We start from the raw sequence: 13,030 nt of genomic DNA, 5'->3' as shown, positions 1-13,030 counted from the left end.
CGGAGGACTTGGCCATATTGGATACAGCGAAGATCCGGAACTGGAAAGTACAGTGTCCCCGCCAAGGCCATACGTCAGTATTCAGGACAGAAATAGATTTCACATTTTCCATTGCTACGAAAAAAATAGCAATAAATAGCAGAATGAAGTAAATAAATAGTAGCCTGTACATGTTCAGAGTATATCCACCAATTCAACTAAAATGATAAATCAACATTAAATTATAAATACTTCTTTCCTTAATTGGGTGAGATAGTGAGATGGGTTAAAAAGACGAGCTCTCTCGAAGGCGAAAATACACTCAAACATTTGATATAAACTAGGTCGCACATTAGCGTGTGGGGATAAGAGATGTATCTTAGATGTTTGTTTGTTTGATGTGGTCTTCAGTCCTGAGACTGGTTAGATGCAGCTCTCCATGCTACTCTATCTTATGCAAGTTTCTTCATCTCCCTAGTGTAGTCATCTAAGAGATGTATCCTAGATGTTTATTTGTTTGTTTGTTATTGTTGTTGTGGTCTTCAGTCCTGAGACTGGTTGGATGCAGCTCTCCATGCTACTCTATCTTTTGCAAGTTTCTTCATCTCCCTAGTGTAGTCATCTCTTGGTCTCCCTCTATGAATTTTACCCTCCAAGCTGCCCTGCAATACTAAATTGGTGATCCCTTGATGCCTCAGAACATGTCCTACCAACCGAACCCTTCTTCTGGTCAAGTTGTGCCACAAACTTCTCTTCTCCCCAATCCTATTCAATACTTCCTCATTAGTTATGTGATCTACCCACCCAATTTTCAGCATTCTTCTGTAGCACCACATTTCGAAAGCTTCTATTCTCTTCTTGGCCAAACTATTTATCGTCCATGTTTCACTTCCATACACGGCTACACTCCATACAAATACTTTCAGAAATGAGTTCCTGACACTTAAATCTATACTCGATGTTAACAAATTTCTCTTCTTCAGAAACGCTTTCCTTGCCATTGCCAGTCTACATTTTCTATCCTCTCTACTTCGACCATCCTCAGTTATTTTGCTCCCCAAATAGCAAAACTCCTTTACTACTTTAAGTGTCTCATTTCCTAATCTAATTCCGTCAGCATCATTCGACTTAATTCGACTACATTCCATTATCCTCGTTTTGCTTTTGTTGATGTTCATCTTATATCCTCCTTTCAAGACACTGTCCATTCCGTTCAACTGCTCTTCCAAGTCCTTTGCTGTCTCTCACAGAATTACGATGTCATCGGCGAACCTCAACATTTTTATTTCTTCTGCATGGATTTTAATACCTACTCCGAATTTTTCTTTTGTTTCCCTCACTGCTTGCTCAATATACAGATTGAATAACATCGGGGAGAGACTACAACCCTGTCTCACTCCCTTCCCAACCACTGCTTCCCTTTCATGTCCCTCGACTCTTATAACTGCCATCTGGTTTCTGTACAAATTGTAAATAGCCTTTCACTCCCTGTATTTTACCCCTGCTACCTTCAGAATTTGAAAGAGAGTATTCCAATCAACATTGTCAAAAGCTTTCTCTAAGTCTACAAATGCTAGGAACGTAGGTTTGCCCTTCCTTAATCTAGCTTCTAAGGTAAGTCGTAGGGACAGTATTGCCTCACGTGTTCCAACATTTCTACGGAATCCAAACTGATCTACCCCGAGGTCGGCTTCTACTAGTTTTTCCATTCGTCTGTAGAGAATTCGCGTTAGTATTTTGCAGCTGTGGCTTATTAAACTGATAGTTCGGTAATTTTCACATCTATCAACACCTGCTTTCTTTGGGATTGAAATTATTATATTCTTCTTGAAGTCTGAGGGTATTTCGCCTGTCTCATACATCTTGCTCACCAGATGGTAGAGTTTGTCAGGACTGGCTCTTCCAAGGCCGTCAGTAGTTCCAATGGAATGTTGTCTACTCCGGGGGCCTTATTTCGACTCAGGTCTTTCAGTGCTCTGTCAAACTCTTCACGCAGTATCGTATCTCCCATATCATCTTCATCTACATCCTCTTCCATTTCCATAATATTGTCCTCAAGTACATCGCCCTTGTATAGACCCTCTATATACTCCTTCCACCTTTCTGCTTTCCCTTCTTTGCTTAGAACTGGGTTTCCATCTGAGCTCTTGATGTTCATACAAGTGGTTCTCTTATCTCCAAAGGTCTCTTTAATTTTCCTGCAGGCAGTACCTACCTTACCCCTAGTGAGATAAGCCTCTACATCCTTACATTTGTCCTCTAGCCATCCCTGCTTAGCCATTTTCCACTTCCTGTCGATCTCATTTTTGAGACGTTTGTATTCCTTTTTTCCTGCTTCATTTACTGCATTTTTATATTTTCTACTTTCATCAATTAAATTCAATATTTCTTTTGTTACTCAAGAATTTCTACTAGCCGTCGACTTTTTACCTACTTGATCCTCTGCTGCCTTCACTACTTCATCCCTCAAAGCTATCCATTCTTCATCTACCGTATTTCTTCCCCCCATTCCTGTCAATTGCTCCCTTATGCTCTCCCTGAAACTCTGTACAACCTCTGGTTCTTTTATTTTATCCAGGTGCCATCTCCTTAAATTCCCACCTTTTTGCAGTTTCTTTAGTTTTAATCTACAGGTCATAACTAATAGATTGTGCTCAGAGTCCACATCTGCCCCTGGAAATGTCTTACAATTTAAGACCTGGTTCCTAAATCTCTGTCTTACCATTATATAATCTCTCTGAAACCTGCCAGTGTCTCCAGGCTTCTTCCATGTATACAGCCTACTTTTATGATTCTTGAACCAAGTGTTAGCTATGATTAAGTTGTGCTCTGTGCAAAATTCTACCAGGCGGCTTCCTCTTTCATTTCTTTGCCCCAGTCCATATTCACCTACTACGTTTCCTTCTCTCCCTTTTCCTACTACCGAATTCCAGTCACCCATGACTATTAAATTTTCGTCACCCTTCACTATCTGAATAATTTCTTTTATTTGATCATACATTTCTTCAATTTCTTCGTCATCTGCAGAGCTAGTTGGCATATAAACTTGTACTACTGTGGTAGGCGTGGGCTTCATATCTATCTTGGCCACAATAATGCGTTCACTATGCTTTTTGCAGTAGCTTACCCGCACTCCTATTTTTTTTATTCATTATTAAACCTACTCCTGCATTATCCCTTTTTGTTATTGTATTTATAACCCTGTATTCGCCTGACATAAAGTCTTGTTCCTCCTGCCACCGAACTTCACTAATTCCCACTATATCTAACTTTAACCTATCCATTTCCCTTTTTAAATTTTCTAACCTACCTGCCCGATTAAGGGATCTGACATTCCACGCTCCGATCCGTACAACGCCAGTTTTCTTTCTCCTGATAACGACGTCCTCCTGAGTAGTTCCCGCCTGGAGATCCGAATGGGGGCTATTTTACTTCCGGAATATTTTACCCAAGAGAACGCCATCATCCCTTAACCATACAGTAAAGCTGCATGCCCTAGGGAAAAATTACGGCCGTAGTTTCCCCTTGCTTTCAGCCGTTCGCAGTACCAGTTATTGTTACAAGGCCAGATCAGTTAATCATCCAGACTGTTGCCCCTGCAACTACTGAAAAGGCTGCTGCCCCTCTTCAGTAACCACACGTTTGTCTGGCCTCTCAACAGATACCCCTCCGTTGTGGTTGCACCTAAGGTACGGATATCTGTATCGCTGAGGCACGCATGCGTCCCCACCAACGGCAAGGTCCATGGTTCATGGGGGGGGGGAGGGTATCCTAGTTAAAGACAGCAATTCGCTTGTTAGTGCGGTAGCATACCATGTGCTTCAGCGGAAGCAACGGTGTCAGGCCATTCCATGTCACACACATCGCGCCATCGAATTAAACCATGAACAACCCAAAGAAGGCGAGTAAGTGGTACCAATGTGACATCCACGATCCCCCTTACACGGCACATGCACGATTCGACACTTCTTTCTAATGCCCCGACACCCTATTGCTTAAAGCGTCGCAGAGCTCGAGGCTGACGCCGCGGTGCCAACCCTCCCCCCCTCCCCCCACACCATTACACATGATGGTTGTAGGCATCTTTGAGCCAAATTTCAAATTTCTGTGTCGCAACAGGAGACGATAACGGAGTTACGAAGAAGTGTTTTTTTTAAATCTTTTGGGCAGTGTATATCATCCAGTGAAGTTGATCTATGAGGAATCTCGTTTATTTCTTCGTTGTTCACAACTTATTATAGACCATCAATTTCAAATAATTTCTTAACCAGTCACTGCGCGATTGACGTTACTGTGAGAAATGTAGGAAACACGCTACATTATGCATTGTCATTAGTGATATACAGGCGAAATCTCACGTATATCTTCTTAAAATTCTCTATCTTCCCATTATTTGTGGACATGCGACCTCACCGTGATGGCTGTCTCTGAAGTGATCCACTAAATTTCAGGACTGCAGCCGCATGAAATACATTTCTTCTTTCTCTAATATTGTGGCCGTTTACCTTTCGGACATCTTTAGAGTGAGCTCACAGACAAGCTTCAGTACTCGTGCCGTCGTTTTAAATCACCAGTGCATATAACAACAGATGACATTAGTCCAAAGTGTCAATTGAACTCCTTTGTGTTAGACTCCAGTATGTGCTACATCAGCTAATATTGTCCACTACGTGACGCTTTGGAGTAACATCATCTGTTGTTACATGCACTGGAGATGACTATGAAATGGTTGAAATCTAGATCTGCTCTAAGAAAACGACGAATTTCGCTATCGGTAGCTGTTCTTTTCTCCGTTGCATACATTCAACGATCGCTGTGCACAAGGGGATCATATGGATCTACACTGTCTGATGAAAGTATCCGGACAGCTATTAGTGGACATTAATAAAGGGTGAAACTTCATGGCATATTAAAACTGTGTGCTGGACCGAGACTCGAACTCGGGACCTTTGCCTTCCACAGGCAAGTGCTCTACCAACTGAGCTACCCAAGCACAACTCACGCCCAGTCCTCACACCACTAATTCCACCAGTACCTCTTCTCCTACCTTCCAAACTTCGCAGAAGCTCTCCTGCATACCTTGCAGAACTAGCACTCGTGGAAGAAAGGATATTGCGGAGACATGGCTTACCCACAGCCTAGGGGATGTTTCCAGAATGAAGAGTCTTGGTCCGGCACACAGTTTTAATCTGGCAGGAAGTTTCATATCAGCGCACACTCCGCTGCAGAGTGAAAATTTCATTCTGGGTTAATAAAGGGTGTGTCCACCCTCCGCCTTATAACTGGTTGACTTCAGTTAAGGTCCGCCTCGATAGCTGAGTGGTCAGCGCGACGGAATGCCAAGCTAAGGGGCACGGGCTCGATTCCCAGCTGGGTCGGAGATCTTCTCCACACAGGGACTGGGCGTTGTGTTGTCTTCATCATCATCATCTCGTCCCAACTGACGCACAAGTCGCCGAAGTGACGTCAACTCAAAAGACTTGCAGCTGGTGACTGGTCTATCCTACGGGAGCCCCTCGCCACACGACATTTCATTTCACCTCTGTTGGGGACAGGTTCAATGAGGTGTTCTAACGTCTGTGGAGGACTGGCAGTCCACTCTTCCTCAAGAGCAGAAACCATAAACGGTAGTAATGGGGTCTCGAAAGAAGTCTACTGTAACTCATCCCAAAGCCGTCCCACTGAGTTCAGAAAAGGACTCTGACCAGCAGATCCATTTAAGCAATTTTACTGTCCACAGACTATCGCCTCTATAGATGCTGATTTATGAGAAGGTGTATCGTCATACTGATAGAGTCTTCCTTTCCCCAATGTCCCTTTGCTGTACGCAGAAGACACCGCTGTAAAGTGTATTCATAACCTTCCGCATTTAGTGTTTTCTTAAGGGCAATAAGGGGACCCTAAGCACGAACAACGTACTCCATACCACAGCACAAATTCCTCGGTGCTTCACTATTGGCGCCACTCATGACGGTAGCTAACGTTCTCCAAACATTCGGAAAACCCAAACCTTTCCCTCGAATTGACGCAGGATACAGCGTGGTTCATCGTTCCAAATACCTCTGTTTTCAGTTATTTGCTATCCAGTGGTGTCGCTCTCTTAATACACCTCAAGCATCACTTAGTACTGGCTGCAAGAATGTGTGCTGCTCGACCATCGTATTCCATTCTTTTTCACCCGATGGTGGATTGCTGGTAGCACTTTGGAACTCACGAGTGATTCCTGTCGCTTGTTTCAATCGATTTTTTACAGCCACCCTCAGCAGTGCTTGACGGCTCCTGTCAGTCATTGCACAAGGTCTGCCTGGTGGTCGTGTAGCTGTGGTTGTTCCTTCTCGTTTACACTTCACAATCACATCACCAGTGATTAGAAGGGTTGAAATGTCGCTGATGGCTTCGTTACTTAGGTGACATCCAACGTGTCTTCGCGTCCGAAGTCACTAAGATCTCCTGACCGACCCATTCTGCTGTTCCTGCTTCCCAACTCTCGTGGCGTCTAGCTGTCAATGCAACATTACATAGAGGTATTCAGATACCTTGGATCAGATATCGACTGTGGTTACTAGAACTGACTCGTCTCTAGTTTTTAAAATCATTTTGGTTTCAGCCTGTAGAGCTTGAGAGCTTCTCTTGTAAGCATATGATGAACAGCGAATTTGACTTGCTCTAGTCAAACCCACACTGTAGTTACTGCGAAACAGTTTGGAGGTGCTGACAATGCGGTCAAAGTGAACCCGTCACTGAAGCATCCGTGACTTAAGCCGTCTTTTCTTGGTTCAGTGCAACACGTCATCTTCCCTGATGCTAGATAGTGCCAAGTTTGGGGAATCAGGTTAGTGACCATACTGGCCGCAAACTGGGAGAACCACTGACGAACGGTGAAACCAAGCATTCGTGACGAGTTGTTTGGTCGACCACATCTCGTGAGAGAAAACCCTCTGAGACTTGTGCGGTCTGTAAAGTAGAATAGGCGGCTGCTTTTGGCAGATCTCACGACAGAGTACAACGCTGGTGCAGGAACAAGTGAACCTTCAGCGTACAATGTTGAACATGGCATTCCGCAGCAGGCGGCCCCATGAGTTCCCATATTTACCCAACCATTTCGTCTGTTACGATTTCCGTAGGCACGGAATCATCGAGGAGACTGGAAGGTGGGTGGTGGAAACGGGTCGCCGGGTCCATGAATCACGGTTCTTATTATACTAAATCGATGGTCCTGTCTGGAAACGCAGTCATTCAGTCGACTGACTTCTCAAAACATCTACATCTGCATTTACATCTACATCCACATGTGTGCACCGAGCAGGCCGTTGGGGCAATATCATGCTTCGGGGCATATTCACCTAGGATTCCGTGAGTCCTGTTGTTAGGTATGCGAAAAACCGACCGGTCAAAAACGATGGAGTTATTTTAGTTCTGAATAACAGGTATTTTTCAGCTTTTTTTTGCTCTCGGTCTAATAAGCGTTATTTTTTAATTTTCTATTTATAACCGAGTAAAGAACCGAAATATCAAGTAGCCATATTAACAATTATAAAATTTTTCATTTTTAAATAAACCTTTTTTAAGAAAGTAGTAATTTTTATTCATAAATCTTGCACTGATTTGAGTTATTGCGTTATTATGGAAAATGGGAAAAGAAATCAGTGCCAATTTAATTGCAATGGCGACAGAAGCGAGCAACGAACACACGGCATAAGAATTGGTACAGCACTGCTGAGACAGTAATGTCCCAGTTGCCGTGTGTTGTGGCCTAAGGAACGCGTGTACGTGCAGTCGCCAGACATCCGTTGTATTGCAGAATGGCATCAACACTACTCTGGAAATATTTTTACTAAGTGGCTTAGCACTGCAGTACAATGCTTCGTTTGCTTTGAAAGATTGAAAGATTTTCTACCATTTTATGAAATACTGGTAATAACACAGGAAGGAAATTATGTTAACAGTAATAAAGTAAAAACTTTACAACAGTTCAATGCCCAAATGATGGGACATCCTTGATTGCAACGAGGCTTTTAAGCAACGTGTCAAAACATTAGAGACATTAGGGGAATACTGGTGATTCTTTGAAGTATTCGACGACTTACCACTTTTCGGGAGAAACAGTGAACGATGGATGAACTAAGTATTCTTTTATTTACCTATTTAGTTTAACGTTTAGATTGTATGTGCCTGAAAACTGAGAAAGACAAAATTTTTCGATCTTAGTTCGATTTCTGCGTTTATTACAGCAAGTAATAGGAATATAAAACTGAAAATCGGTTATTTTAGAAAACGATTATTTTCTGTGACTTTGACACTCAGGTTAAACTGGCATGCAATAAGCCCGACGTAATAGAAAACTGGTTGTTCCAGCGATAACCGCCATCCCCACCTGTGGTAGTAATCCAAGGCGCCATTGGAACTGTGGACTACGTTACCGTTATTGAGGAGCACCTGCGTCCCTTCTTGCGTCATAAATTCGCCGACGGCGATGACTCCTTACATAACACGATAACTGTGTGCGCTAACACCTTTTACACATCACAATAATATAAATTCTTCTACGGAATAGAAGAAGTTGTCAAGGAAAAACTGTTTCAGTTTGTTTTCAAATTTTGCTTTTCTTTTACATCGCATGATAAATTATCAAAAATTATCGTTGCAGCATTGTGCACCTCTTTTTGTGCTAAGGACAGCCTTAGTCTGAAGTATCGAACGTCATTTTTCCTTCTGGTATTGTAATTACGTACATCATTGTTCTATTTGAAGTGCAGTGGTTTATTTAGAACAAACTTCATGAGGAAATAAATATATTGTGAAGCAGTATTCAGAATGCTCCACTCCTTAAATAGATGTTTACAAGATGTTGGTGGGTGAGCACTGCTCACTGAGCACCAATACACTGATGGAAAACAAAAAATCAGTACATCCTTTTCGAGGTTTCCAATTAACTCAAGAGTTATTGTTGCAACAGTGTATATGGAGTACATGTAATGATTACATTTACAGATCAATAGCACAAATCTTTCTGAGATACCATGTATCAGCCCATGTTGAAACACCCATTAGTTGTGTAGCCTCTATGGGCGGCAACGCAGGCGCAACTGTCGCATCCAGTGGATCAGACAGATGGTAGATACGTCCTGGGGTATGTTACGGCGCGCTTGCTGGACGAGCTCACGTAGATCTGTAAGGGTTGTTGGTAGATGAGCCGCACGGCACACTTCTCGTCCCGTCACATCCCACACGTGATCCGTTGGAGACAAGCCCGGAGATCGTGCCGGCCAGGGAAGTTGCTGCACGTCTTGCAGAGTAGGTTGAGTTTCACCGGTAGTATGTGGACGAGCGTTATCCTGTTGGAACAACACACCAGCTTCCCGTTGCAAAAGGAGGGACAAAATGCCGAGCCTGACAACATCCTGCAAGTACTGAGTGTTGGTTAGCTTCCTCTCCAGAAACACCAAAAGGGAACGAGAGTTGTAACTTATCGCACTCCAGACCACACAAGCTCTGTGTGTCTCGGACGAATGCACTCTACGAGACGGTGCTCCCCATGACTTGCCTGTAGGCAGAATATGCTTTCATTGTTGAACACCGCTCCATTCCATCTCCCAAGTGATCCTCTGACGGCACCCGTCGAGCCGCGCATGTCAGTACATCTACATCTACATCTACATTTATACTCCGCAAGCCACTCAACGGTGTGTGGCGGAGGGCACTTTACGTGCCACTGTCACTACCTCCCTTTCCTGCCCCAGTCGCGTATGGTTCGCAGGAAGAACGACTGCCGGAAAGGCTACGTGCGCGCTCGAATCTCTCTAATTTTACATTCGTTATCTCCTCGGGAGGTATAAGTAGGGGGAAGCAATATATTCTATACCTCATGCAGAAACGCGCCACCATACTGTGGCGTGGGTGCAAAACAGGCTAGAGATGTGCGTACCCGTAGTCCCACTGAAAATAAGCGATTTGCAACAATTCGTGTTGACACGAAGTGTTGTTACTTGTGCTGTGGTAGCTGTGTACTCTCCCACTGCTGCCATTAAAATACGACAACCCTGGCGGGCGTCTGTGCTGCGATGACGTCCAGAACCTGGTCTGTAGGTGTGAGAATGCTCCTGTGACCACTGATACCAGCGAATAAAGCACCACGTCCAACTTGTGCGACAGTTCCCTGAAATGAGCAACACGCCACTCGGAAGGCCACAATTTGACCCCTTTCAGGCTCGCTCAGTGGGCTGTCGGAAGCACGAGTTTATCTCCGGGGCATGGTTGCTGCTTGCTTCACACGTTTGCACCACACTGAGTCTTCTGGCTATGAGCGTTCCCTATTAAAGGATAGACACACACGGCGCTCTGGTAGATATGCCACTACGCTATCCGTTGGCGGACGACGCTGAAACCATTATCAGTACATCTAATATGGCCCAGGTGGCATATGTCGTCATCGGATCAAATTCAACATCGTCTTTCCAGGCGTACTATTTTTTTTCCTGGCAGTGCGTGGTTCCTACAGCACATTTCCTTTTTTAAAGAAGAGTTACCCCCGAATACTATTCCACGTGACATTATAGACTGGAAATATGCACTGTACAGAGTGGTCCATTGATAGTGACCAGGCCAAATATCTCACGAAGTAAGAGTCAAACGAAAAAACTACAAAGAACGAAACTCGTCTAGCTTGAAGGGGGAAACCAGATGGCGCTATGGTTGGCCCGCTAAATGGCGCTGCCACAGGTCAAACGGATATCTACTGCGTTTTTTTAAAATAGGAACCCCCATTTTTATTACATATTCGTGTATCACGTAAAGAAATATGAATGTTTTAACTGGACCACTTTTTTCGCTTTTTAATAGATGGCGCTGTAATAGTACAAACGTGTAAGTACGTGGTATCACGTAACATTCCGCCAGTGCGGACGGTATTTGCTTCGTGATACAATACCCGTGTTAAAATGGGTCGTCTAACAATTGCGGAAAAGGTCGGTATCGTGTTGATGTATGGCTATTGTGATCAAAATGCCCAATGGGCGTGTGCTATGTATGCTGCTCGGTATCCCGGACGACATCATCCAAGTGTCCGGACCGTTCTCAGGATAGTTACGTTACTTAAGGAAACAGGAAGTGTTCAGCCACATGTGAAACGTCAACCACGACCTGCAACAAATGATGATGCCCAAGTAGGCGTTTTAGCTGCTGTCGCTTCTAATCCGCACATCAGTAGCAGACAAATTGCGCTAGAATCGGGAATCTCAAAAACGAGGGTGTTTAGAATGCTACATCAACATTTTTTGCACCCGTACCATATTTCTATGCACCTGGAACAGCATGGCAACGACTTTGAACGCCGTGTACAGTTCTGCCACGTGGCACAAGAGAAATTACGGGAGAATGACATATTTTTTCCACGCGTTCTATTTAGCGACGAAGCTTCATTCACCAACAGTGGTAACGTAAACCGGCATAATATGCACTATTTGGTAACGGAAAATCCACGATGGCTGCGAGTGGAAAATCAGCGGCCTTGGCGGGCTACTGCATGGTGCGGCGTTGTGGGAGGATGGATAATTGGCCCACATTTTATCGTTGGCAATCTAAATGTTGCAATGTATACTGATTTCCTATATAATGTTCTACCGATGTTACTACAAGATGTTTCACTGCATGACAGGATGGCGATGTACTTCCAACATGATGGATGTCAGGTACATAGCTCGCGTGCGGTTAAAGCGATATTGAATAGCATATTTCATGACACGTGGATTGGCCCGCACGTTTACCGGATCTGACGTTCCCGGATTTCTTTCTGTGGGGAAAGTTGAAGGATATTTGCCATCGTGATCCACAAACAACGGCTGACAACAGGCTTCAGCGCATTGTCAGTGCATGTGCCATCATTACGGAAGGCGAACTACTCGCTGTTGAGAGGAATGTCGTTACACTTATTGCCAAATGCATTGAGGTTGACAGACGTTATTTTGAGCAGTTATTGTATTAATGTGGTATTTACAGGTAACCAAGCTGTAACGGCATGCGTTCTCAGAAATGATAAGTTCACAAAGGTACATGTATCACATTGGAACAACCGAAATGAAATGTTCAAACGTACCTACGTTCTGTGTTTTAATTTAAAAAACCTACCTGCTACCAACTGTTCGTCTAAAATTGTGAGCCATATGTTTGTGACTATTACAGCGCCATCTATTTAAAAGCGAAAAAAGTGATCCAAATAAAACATTCATATTTCTTTACGTACTGCACGAATATGTAATAAAAATGGGGGTTACTATTTGAACAATCGCAGTTGATATCCGTTTGACCTATGGCAGTGCGATCTAGAGGCCCAACCATAGCGCCGTCTGGTTTCCCCCTTCAAGCTAGACGACTTTCGTTCTTTGTACTTTTTTCGTTTGACCCTTATATCATGAGGTATTTGGCCCGGTCACGATCAATGGACCACCCTGTATATCAACTTACTAATTTATCTCTCCTCAAGATTTTCAATTATTCAAAGTGCTAATGTGTCTGGTCTAACTTCATTTAGTAGTTCCAAAAAGCGCTTTCTCCAGTTTAAATTCTCATGAAGATGGACACCCAAGAATTTTGTAGTTTCCAACCTATTTATTATTTCTTCTTCGTGTACTACACTTATTATTTGTGTTGTATTCCTAGATGCACAGAACTGAATATGTTGTGCCTTTTTAAAAACTAAGGTGACATAATTTGCAGAAAAGCAGACTATAATACTTTTAAGAATCTTGTTTGCCATTTGTTTTGTTGCTGTGTATGTGCTTGGACTGATAACAATACTAACGTCGTCTGCAAGACGAACTAACTCTGTTCGCTGTAAATTAGAAGGAAGATCATTTACATACATGAGCAACAATAGCAGACCTAAGAGTGAGCTACGTGATGCGCCCTCTTATGTTTTTAAAAAAAACCGCCAGACTTGACGATTTCAGTGGCCTTTTCGTGTATTATTTTTAGTGACTGTTTTGCATAATGTAAAACTCCAACTTTTCGGTGAAACTGGTAGCGAAATACATTTCTCTTCGTTTTAGAGAATAAT

This window comes from Schistocerca gregaria, chromosome 2 (assembly GCF_023897955.1).
Source record: "Schistocerca gregaria isolate iqSchGreg1 chromosome 2, iqSchGreg1.2, whole genome shotgun sequence".
Classification (NCBI taxonomy): domain Eukaryota; kingdom Metazoa; phylum Arthropoda; class Insecta; order Orthoptera; family Acrididae; genus Schistocerca; species Schistocerca gregaria.
The sequence above is the reverse complement of the archived record's forward strand: the minus strand, read 5'-3'. Positions refer to the sequence as shown.